We start from the raw sequence: 16,828 nt of genomic DNA, 5'->3' as shown, positions 1-16,828 counted from the left end.
TAATACAAAATCACGCATGGGTAAATAATATGTTCAAAGTACAAGACAGAATAATGGAATTTTTTTTAAAAAGAAAATACTAGATTTACAGAAAAGTTGCAAGGATGGTGGAGAGAGTTCCTATGGACTTTTCACCCAGTTTCTCCACTGTTACATCTTGTATTAACCATGGAATATTTGTCAAAATTGAGAAATTTGACATTGACGTGTTGCTATTAAACTCCAGACTTTATTTGGCTTTTACTTTTTCCAAAAAACGTTCTTCTGTTTCATTGTCTAATCCAGAGTACTGTACTGCATCTAGTTATCATGGCTTCCAGTTACCTCTGGTCTATGACAATTTCTCAGTCTTCCTTTGTTTTTCATGACACCGACAATTTTTTGTGGGGCCGGGGGGAGGCAGGGTACTGGAGACTGAATCCAGGGACAGTTTACCATTGAGCCACATCCCCAGATCTTTCCATTTTTGAGACAGGGTCTTGCTAAGTTGCTGAGACTGGCCTTGAACTTGCAATCCTTCTGCATCAGCTTCCTGAGTCACTGGGATTACAGGTATGCACCACCACCGTCAGCTGACATTGACAATCTTACAGAGTACAGGTTGGGTCTCGGGTTGTCTGATGTTTTTCTCATGATTAGAGTGGTTATAGGTTTTGTTGCTCCATCACATAAGGGGTTACATGATACTCTCACGACATGGCTGATGATGTTCACCTTCATCATTTGGTTAAAGTAGTGTTTCCCAGGTTTCTTCATGGTAAAGTCACTCATTTGCCCTAATTCTATTTTTGGAATCAAGTCACTAAGTCAAATCTGTCCTCAAGGGAGGGGGAAGGAAGAGTAATTAACCTCTATTTCCTGGACAGGGGGGTATCTACATATATAATTTGAAGAGAAGAGTATCCACATATAATCTGTGAAAAGAAGGATTTTTTTTTTTTTTTTTGTGGTACTGGGGATTGAACCCAGGGCCTTGTGCTTGCGAGGCAAACACTCTACCAACTGAGCTATATCCCCAGCCCAAGAAGGATTTTTTTATATGTCTATTTTTTAGTTGTAGGTGGACACAATACCTTTATTTTATTTTTATGTTGTTCTGAGGATCAAACTCAGGGCCTCACACGTGCTAGGCAAGTACTCTATCACTGAGCCACAACCTCATCCATCCCCTCAGCCAGATGATTGTAATGGGACAGAGTATTGAAAGTTCATTGGTTTGATTTCAGATTCTATGATGCAATTACCTTTTAAGGAACTACTACTTATGGAGCTTTGGTGTACTCAAAGGAGAGTAGCTTCAACTACCCAAAAAGGCAATTAAGATACATATCTTTCCCAAATATATACCTGTGTGAAGTCAAATTTCCTTCACGTATTTCAGCTGACCACAATATTGCACAGGCTAAACGTGGAAGGTTACAAGAACCCAGCTGCCTTCCATTTAGCTAGATAATACATGCAAAAAGGTAAACACAGACATTCTTTTTACTCTCTTTGTTTTGGAGAATATGGTTATTTTTAATAAAAATGTTAGTTATGTCAACATTCAATGGATTAATGTTCTTTAAAATGAGCTAATGATGGGGGAGGAGCTCAACAGCAGAGCACCTGCCTCAGACATGTGAGTTCCTGGGTTCCATCCTTAACACACACACAAAAGTTAGTAAGTAAATATGTTTAAATTTCAGTTTTATTTCAAATGCAATAAACGTCAAAAGATATGATCAACATGGACAAAAGTTCAAGGGTTCTTAATAATTTTTAAGAACTTAAAAGGATTCTAAGACAAAAAAGTTTAAGTATTGTTGCCTTAGGGGATGACAGAGGGTGGAGCAAGGCAAGAGCGTGAGCTCTCAAGTTCAGTAGTCTTGAATTTGAACTCCACTCAATAGCCATCATAGCTATATGACCATGAGCAAATTACGGAACATTTCTAAGCTTCAGTCCCATCTTTGAAACCAGGCTCATGATAACTGCCATTGCATAGGGCTACTGTGAAGATCAGAGATAATGCTGCTACCCAGCAAAGTCAGTGCCTAGAATCAATAATGGAGTCATCCATAAGTGGTAACTCTTATCTTATACATGTTTTTCCCAATCGGAAGGCAATCATCCACATATTACCAGATTAATTATAGGAGGGAAAATCTACCACATGAAACATACACAGTGATTAAAAGATGCATTTCGATTTCAGAAAAATATTTTAAAATAAAATAGTAAAATACATTTCTCAAACACAAATACTGGTTTGATGGATCCAAGGCATATAAAACATATTCATAAGCCAATGCAGATACGTTCTGGAAACTTTACTTTTTAAATGATAGTGGGGAGGTGTTTAACTAAAGCTTAGTGAACACTTTTAAGCTGGGTAAATTCATGCAGATACAACTAGTCAGACAAACTAAAAATGTTCTCTAAAGGCCAGGTCTGATCACATTCCTAGCTCATACTCAGAAACCAGCTTTGCTTCTGGGTTTGTTTGCACTTTCTTTCCTCAGTGGTCTGAGTTCTTGCTCTGCCTCAGACCCTGCACAGGAAGCAATGTCTGCAGGCCTAGAAACTGGACTGTCAGACCATCAGGCATCCTAGCAATTTTCATCCCTAGCTTGCTCATGCTCTAAGAATGAAAATATTTTGAGCAAAGGAGACTAGGAGGGAAACTTTATCAGCAATAGATATAAACCCTGCACCAGGTCAAGTCAACTCTCGTCTAGTCAATTTGGTCCAGTAGGTTTCTCACATCTGCCTTCCCAGGGACCCAACATAAGCAGTTAAAAATTCTTGGTAAATGCTGTCTGTCGAAGTTAAATTCTTTTGCTATTCCCAGCTTGTGATCATTTAAAAGGAATTTTCCAAAGCAAGGTCTAATATTAGACTCAAAATGAAGTTTCCATTCCACTGAGGCGCTATTCTCACCAAAGTAACTACCGCATGATCAGATTGTCTTGGAGCTATTCGTTTAAATGCAGATGGACATACTTGAAATACCAGCTCAATAGCACCAACAGATCTGGAAAGGTCTTACTCTGGGAGAAATCATTCGTGTGAATTAGGCTTCTTACATTGAAAATTATTAAGTTTTCCTTCCAGCTCATTTATAGACATTCACACCCTCTCCTTGAACTTTGAAACTTCTTTGGCCCCAAAACTGTACACTTTCAGTTTTGGAATTCCTCTTGAGAATTTGTTTTCTAAACCTACTTCCTGGTACACACACACACACACACACACACACACACACACACACACACACGACACCTGATTCCCCTCCCAGGCTTTTGGAGAACAGTGATTCCATGCACCTGCCTCATTTAACCATTCACTGCAGTGACCTAAGTCTTCAGACCTCATCCAGGAGTCAATCAGAAGAAAAATGTAAACAACCTTCCAACACAGAAAACATCCATCCCTCTCCCCAGAACTGAGGATGGAACCCAAGACTTCAGGCATTCCAGGCAAGCACTCTACCACTGAGCGATAGCCCCAGTTCTTTTAGCAACTCAAGAGGCTGAAGCAGAGGATCATAGGTTTGAGGTGAGTCTCAGCAATTTAGTGAAACACTGTCTCAAAATTTTTAAAAAAGGCTAAGGGTGTAGATCAGTGGTAGAGCATACCTGCATTCAATTCCTAATACCAAAAAAGAAGAAGAAAAGAAGCAATTTTTCACTATGAGTAATTAAAATGATCTATACAAAGTTGAACTGGGATCAAATTTTCACCTCCATGGACCCACAAATCAAAGTTTATTACTTGCATCTTCTTTGTGGATTGGTAAATCAGCCCAGAACTGTAGTGTGTTACCGCACATTTCTAGGCTCAATTTTGAATGACAAATACCATTTGTCATTTGGGGCAGTGATTGGGCTAACAAAAGTTTGTAACCACCTGATGAAAATACAGACTCCATTTGCTGTCACACAACATTGCTGGCAATGCAGTGAAACGGACAACAACAGACCGACCACAATAGCTACGGAAGACAGCCAAGCAGGAGGTGTGGGAGAGTCGAATGAGGAACAACTTGACACCGCTGCGCTAATAAAAAAGTGACCTGCACTAGTCAGAAAGACCTCATGATGTGAGTGCAAGGCCAACGGAGCCTGCAGAATCCTAAGGTGCACCCAAAGAGGATCCAAAAGAGAACCAAGGTGACTTTTTATATTCACCATCGCTGCCATGTGGCACAGCCAGCCCAGAATGCAGAGCTGCACAGCAGCCACAGTGTATGGTGGCATGGTCCCCTCACTAACCAAGGATGGAGCAAGCAAATATTTTACATGCTTTTGTTTTTAATGGATTTCCAATTTACTAACACAAAACTATAATAATACAATAAGTAGGAATCAGTGAAGTTCCCAAGAGGAAGTTCTATGCAACTATTGATAAAGGAAATAAACGGTCTCCAAGTAAGAACTCAGGTGCCATATAACTAACAAAATGAGATGTAAGATATATTTTAATGGTCATGGTTAAGATCTCCCAAGGAAACCAGTTTACAGATTAGTAGTCAAGGAAGTTGATGCAACTAGATTTGGATTTAGTCGATTTACAAGTGAACAAACTGATCAATTATTGATATGAACAATTTATAAGCCATAAAACACTATGTAAGTATTGAACTAGTGTTACACAAATTCATTTATTCATTTAATAACTATTAACTGGTTGCCTACCATGAACCAGGCTCAAACCAAGGGAACAAAAGCCATGCATCTCAAGGAACGTACTAGCAGGAAGGCAGACATTACAGGAAACAGACAAAAATGCACATCAGATTGTGTTAAATGTGCTGTGAAGACAAAGAAGGTAGGAGCGGGATCACATTTAATATAGGATGTTCAGGAAAGACCTGCCAACAGAGGTGACATCTGAGCAAAGCTAAAGGACATGAAGAAGCCAAAGGCAACAGACATGGGCTGGGTAGAGGCTGTTTCAGGTAAAGGAATAATGGAGTCCCTGAGAGGGCGATGCTTGAGCAGTAGGAGAGAGACTCGGCCATCGTGGCTAGAACACAGCAAGTAAGGAGGACAGGGCTGGAGGTGTGCTGGAGGGGAGGGGAGGGTGCAGATCACACAGCTGTTATAGAGGCTTTGGCTTTACCTGGAGATGGTGAGTCACTGGAAGGTTCTGAGCAGAAGAGGGCGTGATCTAACTGATGTGTCGAGGGGTCACACTGGCTGCTGGAGGAAGAGGATGGCAGTAGAGCTGAAGCAAAGACACCAGTGAGGACCTGTTTCAGCAATCCCAGGGAGAGGGGACAGGGGTGACAGAGTAGGAGTCGGTCTTGGATTCTGGGAATTATATCTAATTTTTTCAGTCAGGGTCTTTCTGTGTTGCCCAGGCTGGACAGCTCAAGTGATCCTCCTGCCTCAGCCTCTGAGTAGCTGGGACATCAGGGCCATCACTGTGCCAGCTTTGGATACATATTTTAGATAGAGCTGTCAGGATTTGCTGATGGATTGGAAGTGGGCAGAAGACAAAGAGAAGAATCAAGGCTGACTCTCAGGTTTTCTGGCCTGGCGATGTGAAGGATGAAGTTGCCATTTACCAGGGAAAACTCTGGAAGGCGAAATCAGCTCCGTTTTGAACTGGTGAATTTGAGGTGCTTAACAGATATCCTACTGGAAAGTCAAAGAGGGAGTTAGACACGAGACCAGAATTCAAATGAGAGAGAGAGAGAGAGAGAGAGAGAAATGTGGCTTACAAATGAAAACTGGGAATCATCAGAGATAGAGGGAGGCACAGCCAGAAGCCCAGTGAGACAACAGGGAGTAGACAGAGAAAACTGCTGTCCTAAGCCCAGGGAATGCCAATGTTTCAAATGGTTAGGAAGCTGAGATGTAGCCAAGAAGAGCTTAAGAAAGAGGGACCAGCGAGGTAAAGAGAGACTACACAGAATGGTGTTTTGGAAGCCAATTAAATACATATATATATATATATAAATATGTATATATGCATATATATTATAAATTTAAATTTATATCAATGTATTAATATATATTAAATATATATTTATATAAATTTAATATCTATATAAATATATCATATTTATATAAGTATATTTGTATAAATATATTTATGTAAGTATAAATTATGATATGATATAAGTATATTTATATTTATTTAATATTTATAAATATTTATATTTATAATATAAATAAGATAACAAGTATAAAATATAAATATATATTTATGTAAATATAAATATATATATATGTATATATTTCAAGAAACAGAGAGCAGTCAAAAGTTATCAAATGTAGCCAAAGGGTCATGAAAGATGATTTTGGTGACAAAACATGCGCATGGTAAAGAAAGTTGTGAATGAAGGATCCAAGGACTGTAGTTTGAGTGAAAGACAGTCCAGTGTGATTTCACTGCTCCCAACAGGGAGTGAGTTTGGCTGCTTCAGCCAGGCAGCCTTGACCAGAGAGAAAACTCTGCCCTATGACTTGTCCTCTTCCAAATGACACCTCCTGTGTGGGTCTCACTATTCTACAAATGATAAATTAGATTTCAAATCACCCAGGCTTAAAATCCTGAACTTGTCTTTTTTCCCCCCTCCATTTTAATGAATACATACATAAAATACATCAAATACACAGCTCAATGAAACTACACATGTGTACAGCTGCAGAACTACTTTCAGGAAGGCGGGTGGAAGAGCATTAATAATGGGTATGGGGTGAGTGGACAGGAGGTTGCAGGCAGCAGAGAGGAGCAGAGCAGAGGCAATATCCAGTGATAAGAGAAATGGTGAAGTGGGTGAGCCCACCTCGGGCCCCACAAGGAATACAGCTCGTGAGTGGCCTGCTCTGTAGGACCAGCATCTTCTCCCCATCTCCGGACAGAACACAACTTCAGAACAAGGGAAGCCATTTTCCTACTATTGAGCTATACCTGGAAGACTGTTAAGGTGTGGGTCTTGGACTTTTACAAGAGGCAGACAGAGGAGACACACAAGCTATGGCACAGGAGGAACACTGAAAGAAGCCACACTCGTTAGCTAGAAGAGAAACCTGGGCAAGGATGAGATGACAGATGCCTGCAAATATCGGAAACCAAGGGCAGTCACTGGGATCTTGTGCCTCCTCATGACATGTTCTGGTCCTACACTCTGGATTCACCACTGTGTCGCCCCCACCCTCTCCCTCAGCCCCTGTCAAGTCTAGCACAACACAACACCCGTCCCTTCTCTGCTCCTACATCCACAAAAAAAAACCTTATTAACCCACAACTTAATCATAGTGTTCCACTGTTCACAAGTGCTCAGTTCCCAGCAACTACTGAATTAAGAAGAAAGCTTCTGAGAGCAGGGTTCAAGGCCATCGCATCCCTAAGTCGCCAAACACTCTGACCTTCCATCCTCCATCTCTCTGCTTTTCTTATGTTCTGTGGTCCAGTCAGATGACCCAACTTTCCCCATTAGGGCCTTCCCCAGCTTCTTCTGGGTTCCCCTGGCTATCCGGGCCTTTTAATCCTTTCATGTTACCTTATTCCACTCCAATATTACCTACGCTAGGAAGCCTTTCCTCTTCCCCAAAGGCAGAAATCATCTTTTCCATTTCTGAATGCCCATGTGTTATCTGAATTTCTCCTAAGGCATGTGTCTCTTTTGGCTTCACATTTAGGTCTGTGCTCTTTGCCCTGCTAGATGAGAAACCCCTGGTCCCCATCTCTCTCCCATAGCACCGTGCTTGATGAGCACCCTCTGCACAGAACAGGTGAGAAGGGGACGGGGTCAGCAATCACAGGACCATGACCCCTCACTGGCTTTCCTCACACAACTTCAACAGCCCTGTCACAGTCAAACCTGGGCTCTGGGAGTGCCTGGGTCCCTTGGCACATATTGCAAAGGATAGGCCCTTTTCCTTATCCACGTCCCCCAACTCAGCAGCTACAAAATCAAAAGAAAAGTCCTGAATTATAAAACATATAACACAAGCACCTAAAGCCACCTTCCTAGATTTTTGTAATAAATACATGAATGAATGCTTCTATACATCTTGTAGGTCTTCTACCAATTACAGGGAGGTTGATTACGGTATGAGCTATGCTTAAACTTGCCAAAGCAGAGGCAATACAATTTCATTTAGGAAGTTATCACCTAGCTATTTCTGTACTGCATAAAGCTAAAATAAAAATAACAAACTGCGGTTTTTTTTTTTTTTTAAGTATTTATTTTACCTTACCATCCCCACCAGAGCTAAGTGCATTTTTTCCAATTGAGTTTTCCCACCATAAAATACACCAGAAAAATGTGACACAGATCTTAAAATAGCCCTATATAAACAATACGTGAGTGTATATATAGAAGTGCTTGCTGTATATAGACATGGCTGGCTTTAAATGATGATAACTGTTGCTATTTTAGGAGACAAAAGCCCCCTTTTACCAAAAGCTTTACTACTTCCAAAAATTCCACGGCTGACCAGTAAGTGGCTGGCCTGCGTCTCCCTAGCAGGACAGCTCCTCCACCCAGTCACCAATGACCAAACTCCCAGGGAGGCCTGACCTGACGTTCCTCAGTGAGGCTCCTGGGGTGGAAGGTAGCATCATGATTTCCCCCAAACAAACAAAAACTAAAACCTAAACTTTTTTTTGATGAAGATAGAAATTTACTGGATACAGATACTATATTTCCTGGATAGAATCCTAAATATATTTACTAATGTAGTAGATTATAACAGTTTTCAGAGTAGGTTTGCTGCTGCTCTTTGGCCATTGGGACAAATCTGAAAGTAGGGAGGAAGCTACTCAGTGAGGTGATCAGCCTCTAAGGGATTTTTTTTTTTTTTTTTTTTTTTTTTTTTTAAGAGCAGTTGAGCCAGGGTGTCTCAGTGGCAGTACACATGATTAGAATGTGCAAGGCTCTGAGTTCAAAACAAAAAAACAGAAAAAAGTGAGAAGCAAAGCAGACAAGTCTTCTCCACCAGAGTGGCTGCCCAGTCTTAGCACAGTGCATGGGGACCTGGGTCAGTTTGCCAGCGCTCGGCTGGCCACACGGCTGCCCAGAGGGAACCTCTATGTTGTCTCAGGCTTCCTTCTGTTGCTATAAATACCTGTTTCTTAACACAGAAGCTAAGTTTGAGCCCACCTTCCCATTCCTCTCTCTATATCCCTAAAACAGAATTGCCTGAAAAACAGAAGATTCAAATTGAAAGTACCTTTTAAGACAATTAATATTTAAAATAATTATTTTTACATATGGATATATTTCTTGGTGTGCTGGGGATTGAACCAGAGTTGCTCTACCACAGAGCTACATCCTTGGTTTCTCCCTTTTTCTTTTCTTTTTTTTTTTTTTTTTTTGTACGGGGGATTGAACTCAGGGGCACTTGACCACTGAGCCCATCACCAGCCCTATTTTGTATTTTATTTAGAGACAGGGTCTCACTGAGTTGCTTAGCACCTCACTTTGAACTCGTGATCCTCTGAGCCTCCCGAGTTGCTGGGATTACAGGTGTGTGCCACTGCACCCGGCTCTCCCTTGTTTTTGAGACAGGATCTTACTAAATTGCCCATGTTGGACTTGAATTTACAATCCTCCTGCCTCAGCTTCCCAAGTAGCTCAGATTCACAGGCATGTACCACTGTGCCTGGTGTTATTTATAGTTATTTTAAAAAGCTATTCAAATTATTGACTGGTTGAATTATACTCCTCCATAAAAATCCTTATAAGATCAGAAATTGATACATTAAGAAAAATTAACCCATGTGGCTCTGATTTTAGTTATGTCAATGGAGATCTGGGGATGGTGTGCCTGCTTTCAAGGGTGTGTCTACATTTACATGTTAGGAAAGCTTCTGAAATATATTAAAACCATAGATACCTGCCTAGAACACTAGACATAAGCAGAAATTTAATAAGTGGGGGAATCTACAAACTTATCTAAGTTCTTTGAACATATTTTAATTTCAGTTTATACAAACTTCTGGGTTAAAAATGATATATTTGTTTGAAAACTACCTCCTACACATTTCTGGAAGTTTCCTCTGGACTTAGATTTTAAGTTTTGTCTGGCATTATTTTTGAAGTTATAATCATATCTTGTCTTAGTCATCATTACAGAATGAAGACTCCATATTTTATAGTATACCTAATATTTCATCTAAGAATTTGTCCTTGGTTTTTACACAATGCTTTTATATTCAACTGTAACCTGCAATTTTCCCATCAGGCATACTTTCTTTCACTGATCAAATATATACTGAGCATATTTCTAGCACAGGGTTATATATATAGATGTCTACCTCAAGAAGACATGATCATTTTTTAAAGATAAATTAAGAGAATGAGTGTTCATATTATAAAAGTATTCTATGGTTTACAAAGTGGATCATTTTTATTTTGAGATAACTATATATTCACAAACTGTATATTCATAAACCGTTTTAAGAAATAACCAAAAGAGGGGCTGGGGTTGTAGCTCAGTGCTACAGTGCTTGCCTTGCACATGTGAGGCACTGGTTTTAATCCTCAGTTCACACAAAAATAAAAATAGAATAAAGGTATTGTGTCCATCTACAATGAAAAAAAAATTTTTTTTAACAAGAAATAACCAAAAGAACTCATGCATCTTTGCCCAAGATCACATGTACCTTTATCCCCTTTTCCCCATTGGTAACATCTTGCAAAACTTTTAACTCCGATTCACGACCAGGAGGTTGGCCTTGATATAGTCAGGTATAAATGTTCCCATCACCCCGAGATCCCTCCTACTGCCCTTCTATAGCCACGCCCACTTCCCTTCTACTCCTCCCTGAAAACATCCTTGGACCAGCTTTGGTGAAGTGAGTACTGGTTTTCCAGTGGTGATGATTCTTAAGCTTTAGTTTGTAAGTTTAAGCCAACAAAAAAGTTCACAAAATGGCAATCAAGGGGCAAACATCCTCATCAATAAGAGTCTGCTTTACATCCAGTGTTTCCACTCATTGAGATGGAGTCTCACTATGTTGCCCAGACTGGTCCCCAAACTCCTGAGCTCAAGTGATCCTCCAGCCCCAGCCTCTCAAGGAGCAGGGACTACCAATGTGTGCCACTGAGTCAGTCCACGGGCAACTCTCGAAAACTCAGGTGTAGGGCCCAATCCTGACAAGATTTGTCAACCACGCTTTCCTGGCTGAGGAAGATGGTAGGCAGTTATACAACTGAATGTTCTGACAGATTGCTTTTAGAGGACAGCAGAGACCCCAGCCTTGATTTAATAGATGCTGTGTGAGGCACCTCTATGGCAGTATTGTGTTTATTTTCCAGACAGCTCTTCTTTGGTTTCTCTCAATGTGAGAGATTTAAGCGTTGCCAGTAATTCAATTAAACACTAATGCAGGTGCTGCTGTTAAAGAATTCTCTAGATGTTATTTAAATCCCTAAAAGGTTGACTTTTAGTAAGGGAGATTATTCTGGGTGGGTCTGACTTCAGTTAGAAGGTTTTAAAAAGCTGGATGATGGCCTTCTGAAAGAAAAAATTTGACCTGTAGCAAATAGCTTCAGACTGTACCTGTGGGCTCCAGCTTGCCCATGACTTTCCCTTCCCAAGGGCCAACCCTGTCAGCTTTGGACTTTTAGCCCTGTAACACACAGGCCAGTTCCTTATTTAAAAACCGCTGATGATATGTGCAGGTGCGGGTGTGCATGCGTGTATCCTACTGATTCTGTTTCTCTGGTTGAAGCCTGAGTGACAGGAGCAGGATCCACACCACAAAGGGATTTAGAAAGCAGATACCAAAACTGGGATTGGACTAAGTCCCTACTTCCCAAAGCCAAGACAATGGACAAATGGCTGTCCAAGAAGATAAATGAACGTGTCCATGTGGTACAAGATGGACCTGCTCAGTGAGCTGGTAAAGTAGCATGTGGAACAAAGATTACCCTAAACTGTGGTTGTGTTGAAAAGATGAAGCCAAACCCTTTTCTATATCCCCCCAAGTCAACCCACCTGAGACAGCCAGCCCTCTGGCCCTTGCTAAGTTAGGCTTCCAGGCCATAAGCAATGGAGGGGCTCACATTCCCACATTCCCACCAGCTTGTTCTCTCTTTTGCCTGTTCTTCACTCTTGCTGCCAGATACTGTAGCCAGGAACCCAAAGTGAGGCAATTAATAGAAAATTCCAGTCATTATGTGACTTGCTTAATGGCCCATCCAAATGATTTGTGAGAAAATCTCATGAACCAACAAAGCAGAGACTGAAGAGTTTTTTCCATTATTTCTCTCTCCCAGAGTATTTAAAGACTTAGATTTTCCCATCTTTTGGGGAAATATTTTCTTATAAATAGTGAGGCATGCCGGGCATCTCCACTTCATCTTTTTTGGTGGTCTGTAACACGCACTGTACACTCACTGGAATGTTTTCCTAGTAAATGATCAGCAATGGAAAACATGGCTAAGACAAAGGATGGCTTTCGGGCTGAGAGGATGGGAACCTTCCCATCTTTCCCAAGAGACAGGTAGTGCTTCTCTAGAACTGAGGGGTTTATTTTAGAACCGAGGAGTCTATTTCTAGACTTGTAGGCTTGGTATGGATGATAAATGAAGACTGACTATACCAGTTAGGTAACAGTTCAACATGTCCAATAACAGTAGGAGATTTTTTAAAAGAGAAATATACTTCTGCTGCCCAAATATTAGTGCTTTGATTTTATGAATTGCTCTTCTGTTCCTTCCTTGTGTTTTAGTTTTTCGACCAACAATCACTTAGAACTTTGTTTTGTGTTAAGTTTCTGGATTTCAACTTTAAGTTCCTGAGTGATTTCCATAGCACAAGTAGACGATATCAGTAATTATACAAAGTCTTGCATAAAAATAGGCCCTTTTCCTCCTCCTAAAAAAGGTCTTCCTGTGACATTCACAGCGAACAAAAATTACCTAATCCTGGACATTGTGCTAAAGACTACTGTAGGCCAAACCACAACACATCTGCTATAACAGCAGGCTTGTTAAGGACAGGGATGAAGTCATCAGCGCGTGCTCGAGCGCGCACCCTCTATTTATTTTTGGTACCAGGGATTGAACCCAGAGGTTCTTAACCACTGAGTCACATCCTCAGCCCTTTTTATTTACTTTTTTATTCTGAGACAGGGTCTTGCTAAACTCTTACGTTGCTGAGGCTGGCTTTGAACTTGTGATCTTCCTGTCTCAGCCTCCTGGGCCACTGGGATTGCAGGCATGCACACTGCACCTGGCTTCATTAGTTCTCGTTAAGTCTGCTTAGAGTGGAGGGCTGGGCGTGCAGCTGAGTGGCAGAGTGCCTCTCTAATGGGTGCATGGCCCTGGGTTGCACTGCAGCCACCATAACACACACACCTGCTGAAAGGGGGAAAACGTGGGTTGGTTTTGTTACAAGAAGGAAGACCTTATCTCCTTTTCTCACTCCAGTCTCCTCCTTTCAAGGGTCCTTCCTGATGACCTCAATGCTACAGAAATGCTATTATGTTATACACAGTTAATACAAGTTAATAATGACTATATACATAATGATATAGTTAATTATCAGGGGGAGGAGTTATCAAAATTATAAAAAAATCATTGAATACTGGAGTTGGTGGAAAATTCCCAATGTAGTTCAAATTCTTATCTACTGTATTCATATCTTTGGCAAATTTTGTGCAAATGATAAACTTGAAAAAAAGTGAAGAGTGCAAAAATATTTCAAGGTTTTCCTCATTGTCCTGAAATAAAAGAATCCTGGCATTTTACTCTTCTGTTTCCTGTCCCCAGAAACCTCAAGCAGCTCGTTATCATCATAAAGGAGAAAAAGTTTTTTGATGCTATCAGATGATTTTTTAAAAATATTTTCTACTACAAATTCCTTTGTGATTCCTTCCCACAAACTCTCTCAAAACACATACCAGGTAAAAGAAAAAGTTTTCCTATTTTTATGAGAAAATAAATCTAGCACTTAAACATTCATCAATAAAACCCTAGATAAAGAATTCTAGTATATCCTGGAAATGGGATACTATTCCATTAATTAACATGCCGTTGTAAAAAGAAGCAAAGTGGAGTTAACAATAACACAAACATAAACATAACAAATTGTTATAAAAATTTACCCAAAATTCATTAAGAAAAAAACTGGAATATTATACATGGTATTATCCCATCCACTTGTATTAATTAGACAAAAAGAAAAATTCTAGAAATAGTTAACAGTGGCATTTTGGCTGAAATTTACAAGTTTGAATCCTACAGAGTAATTCTGATAAAATGTCCGATTCTCACTAAAAAGAAAAAAAAAAAAGTAGACTCATAATGCTGCATACACTGCCTTATTGTGTAAGATCCTAATAAGAGAAAATGCTTGCTTTGACTAGGAATCAACGAGAAGCGAATCCTGTCAGTCCCGGACCTCTCCCCACGCCCACGGCACAATCCTCTGACTGTGCTGCCTCCCTCCCTCACTGAGTGGCCAGCAGCAAGCAGCCATGTGCCTTTTCTTTCCTGCTCCTCATCTCCCTCCAGTGCCCCGCCTCCTGCTCCCAGGGACTGTGACACACAAACCGCTCTGCACGCGAGCCTTCCCAACAGGCTGACACATCATTGTCAGGAGTGGAAGTTTTTCCACCAAACAGTTATTGGCTTCACACATTTCATGCTTTTCTACTTGTATTGATTTCAGTGCCAGATGTGCCAGGACACATTCACAGGCCAACGCCATGCAGGTCCTGCACCTTTGTGTCACAGCACCAACACTGGTGTGGGGCAGGTACGCTTATGGATGTCATTCCCACATGGGGCTGGCTGGCAATGCCATACATCAAAGTGGCTGTAAACGACATAGATAGATCCCACTTCACCACACTAGCTGTATGCCAAGTTTAACTTCTCCAGAGCTGGATCCCCAAAATGCCTGGGACCTCTGCAGTATCACCACACATTGAAGGAAAAGGGTGGGAAGGAAAAATTTGACTAGTTGTTAAAACTAGTCAAAACAAAAATGTTAAAAAAATGTTTTTGTTAAAACAAAAATGCCTGTCCAATTTTACAAAAACATACAATCAAGTAAACACCTTGGCTAGAGTCCATCCCAGGGTGTTGGAAGAGGCCCACACAAGAGAGGGACTTCAGCTTCAGCGTGAGCAATTTTATGGTAAAGATGCTTTTCCCTAGGTACTAATCAAACAACTGCAACAAAGGTAGGCAACAAATAGACTGAAAACTGAAAATCTCTATGTCACCACTGTCCCCAGGTTAACCTGGTAAACTTCAGATAAGAACCCAACCCACTTGCCCACTTGTACCTCTTCACTTGTCCCATGAGGATCTCAAATCCAACACATCCACCAACTAAATCTACCATCCCCTCCACTGAACCTGTCCCTGCACTTGTACTCCTCTGACTAATGGCACATTGGAATATGCCAATGTGAGATGCTGGGAATCAACTTTGATTCCTCTGCTCTCCGTTTTCACCTGCTAGGGCACACTCGTACTATTACATTTGGTTCTGACTACGAAGCTACCTCCTAAAGAGCTCTCATTTCATTTTCTCCATCTCTGAACCAGCTTAGTTCCAGGTCCTCAGTATTTCTCCTCTGAGCTGCCACAACCCTCTAACTTACCTTCCTAACTTTAAGGTCATTTCTCAAAGCCACCTCACTGACACCATAGTTACTTTTTAAAAAACAAACCTGCAATTACTCCCCCGCTTAAAATTCTTCCACGGCTTCCCATTACATTTAGGAGTTTCAATGCTGCGGCATGGCCAACGATGCCTGTCAGACAAGATCCTTCTCCACCTCTTACATCGTTGCTCATTCCATTAAAGAGCACATTTTTTGCAATTCCAAACTAGATATGCTATTTCACTGTTCCCTCAGTCCCAAACATGGTGCTCCTTGGCACCTTTACCCTCTTTCCTCAAAGATGCAATTCCAGAATCATCTCTTGGCAGTCTCCCTAACCTCACTTGCACTTGTTGGATTTGGTTCTCACTGAGGCTTGGTGAGCTCTCTTAGAGCATTTATTATGCTATATTAGTACTTTTTCTTTCCTCTATGAGATCCATCAATCTTAGAGATTCCTGAAGGCAAGGGTTCTCTTTCCCACCTAAAGCCTCACACACAGTGCCTGATGTATAATACTCTCAATAAATGTTGAATAAATAGCTCAAATTAATCATAAGAAAATAGATGGGGGGGATAAAGATTCAGAGAGGAAAATGGTATTATCTTTGCAAGATCTTGTCATAAGAAGAGATTGTTTTCTTCCTGGGACACAATGCAGTAAATGAGGCCAGTGAGTGCCAGTTAATTATAATTTTAGCAACTGTTTCCCAGAAGAGTGGCCAATTGTTGTTACCTAATCTGAGGCCTCTTACATAAAAGACATTCATTTCCTATTTAACTTAATTGTACTGGTTTTATTATTTTAACTCCTATTGGCACCAAATTCTAGAAGAGTCACAATAGAGTTTATCCCCAGATGAAGCTGGCTTAAAAAACAAGTAGAAATCAAATCCTATGCTCCTTCCTGTTGAGCTTGAGAATATCGGTGAAGGATATTCATTGTCTTCATAAGCATAAAACATGAGTTCAGCCTGAAAGCCAAGACTCTGATATTCAAATATGATGTGTTGTCAAGTAAAAAAAGAAGCGCTCTTGCACATCTTACTGAATGAATACAATGAATGAGTGCATGAATGGTCAAAAGAATCCAGCGCTCCATTGCTTACGTAAAGCTCCTTAAAAGCAGACCATTTTTCTGAGGTATTACTCCCTGAAAAGCAAAAACAAAAACAAAAACTTCTCTTAAGCCTCCTGGGAGCAGGTGCCTGGAATGTCACCTTGATTCCCGAAATGCCATTCAGAAGATTCGGACTGT

At 40.7% G+C, this 16,828-nt stretch overlaps 1 protein-coding gene and 1 non-coding gene across 5 annotated transcripts in view; both read right to left on the bottom strand.

The window, feature by feature from the left end:
• The window catches only part of Cnnm2 (cyclin and CBS domain divalent metal cation transport mediator 2), a 142,232-nt gene that overhangs the window by 42,310 nt on the left and 83,094 nt on the right, over window positions 1-16,828 (bottom strand). The window lies entirely within an intron of this gene.
• On the bottom strand, window positions 945-1,018 carry Trnaa-cgc (transfer RNA alanine (anticodon CGC)). Its single transcript has one exon. It is a non-coding gene; the product is annotated as a tRNA-Ala (tRNA).

Source organism: Sciurus carolinensis, chromosome 5 (assembly GCF_902686445.1).
Source record: "Sciurus carolinensis chromosome 5, mSciCar1.2, whole genome shotgun sequence".
Taxonomy (NCBI): domain Eukaryota; kingdom Metazoa; phylum Chordata; class Mammalia; order Rodentia; family Sciuridae; genus Sciurus; species Sciurus carolinensis.
Note: the sequence above shows the minus strand (reverse complement) of the source record. Positions and strands in the feature narration are given on the sequence as shown.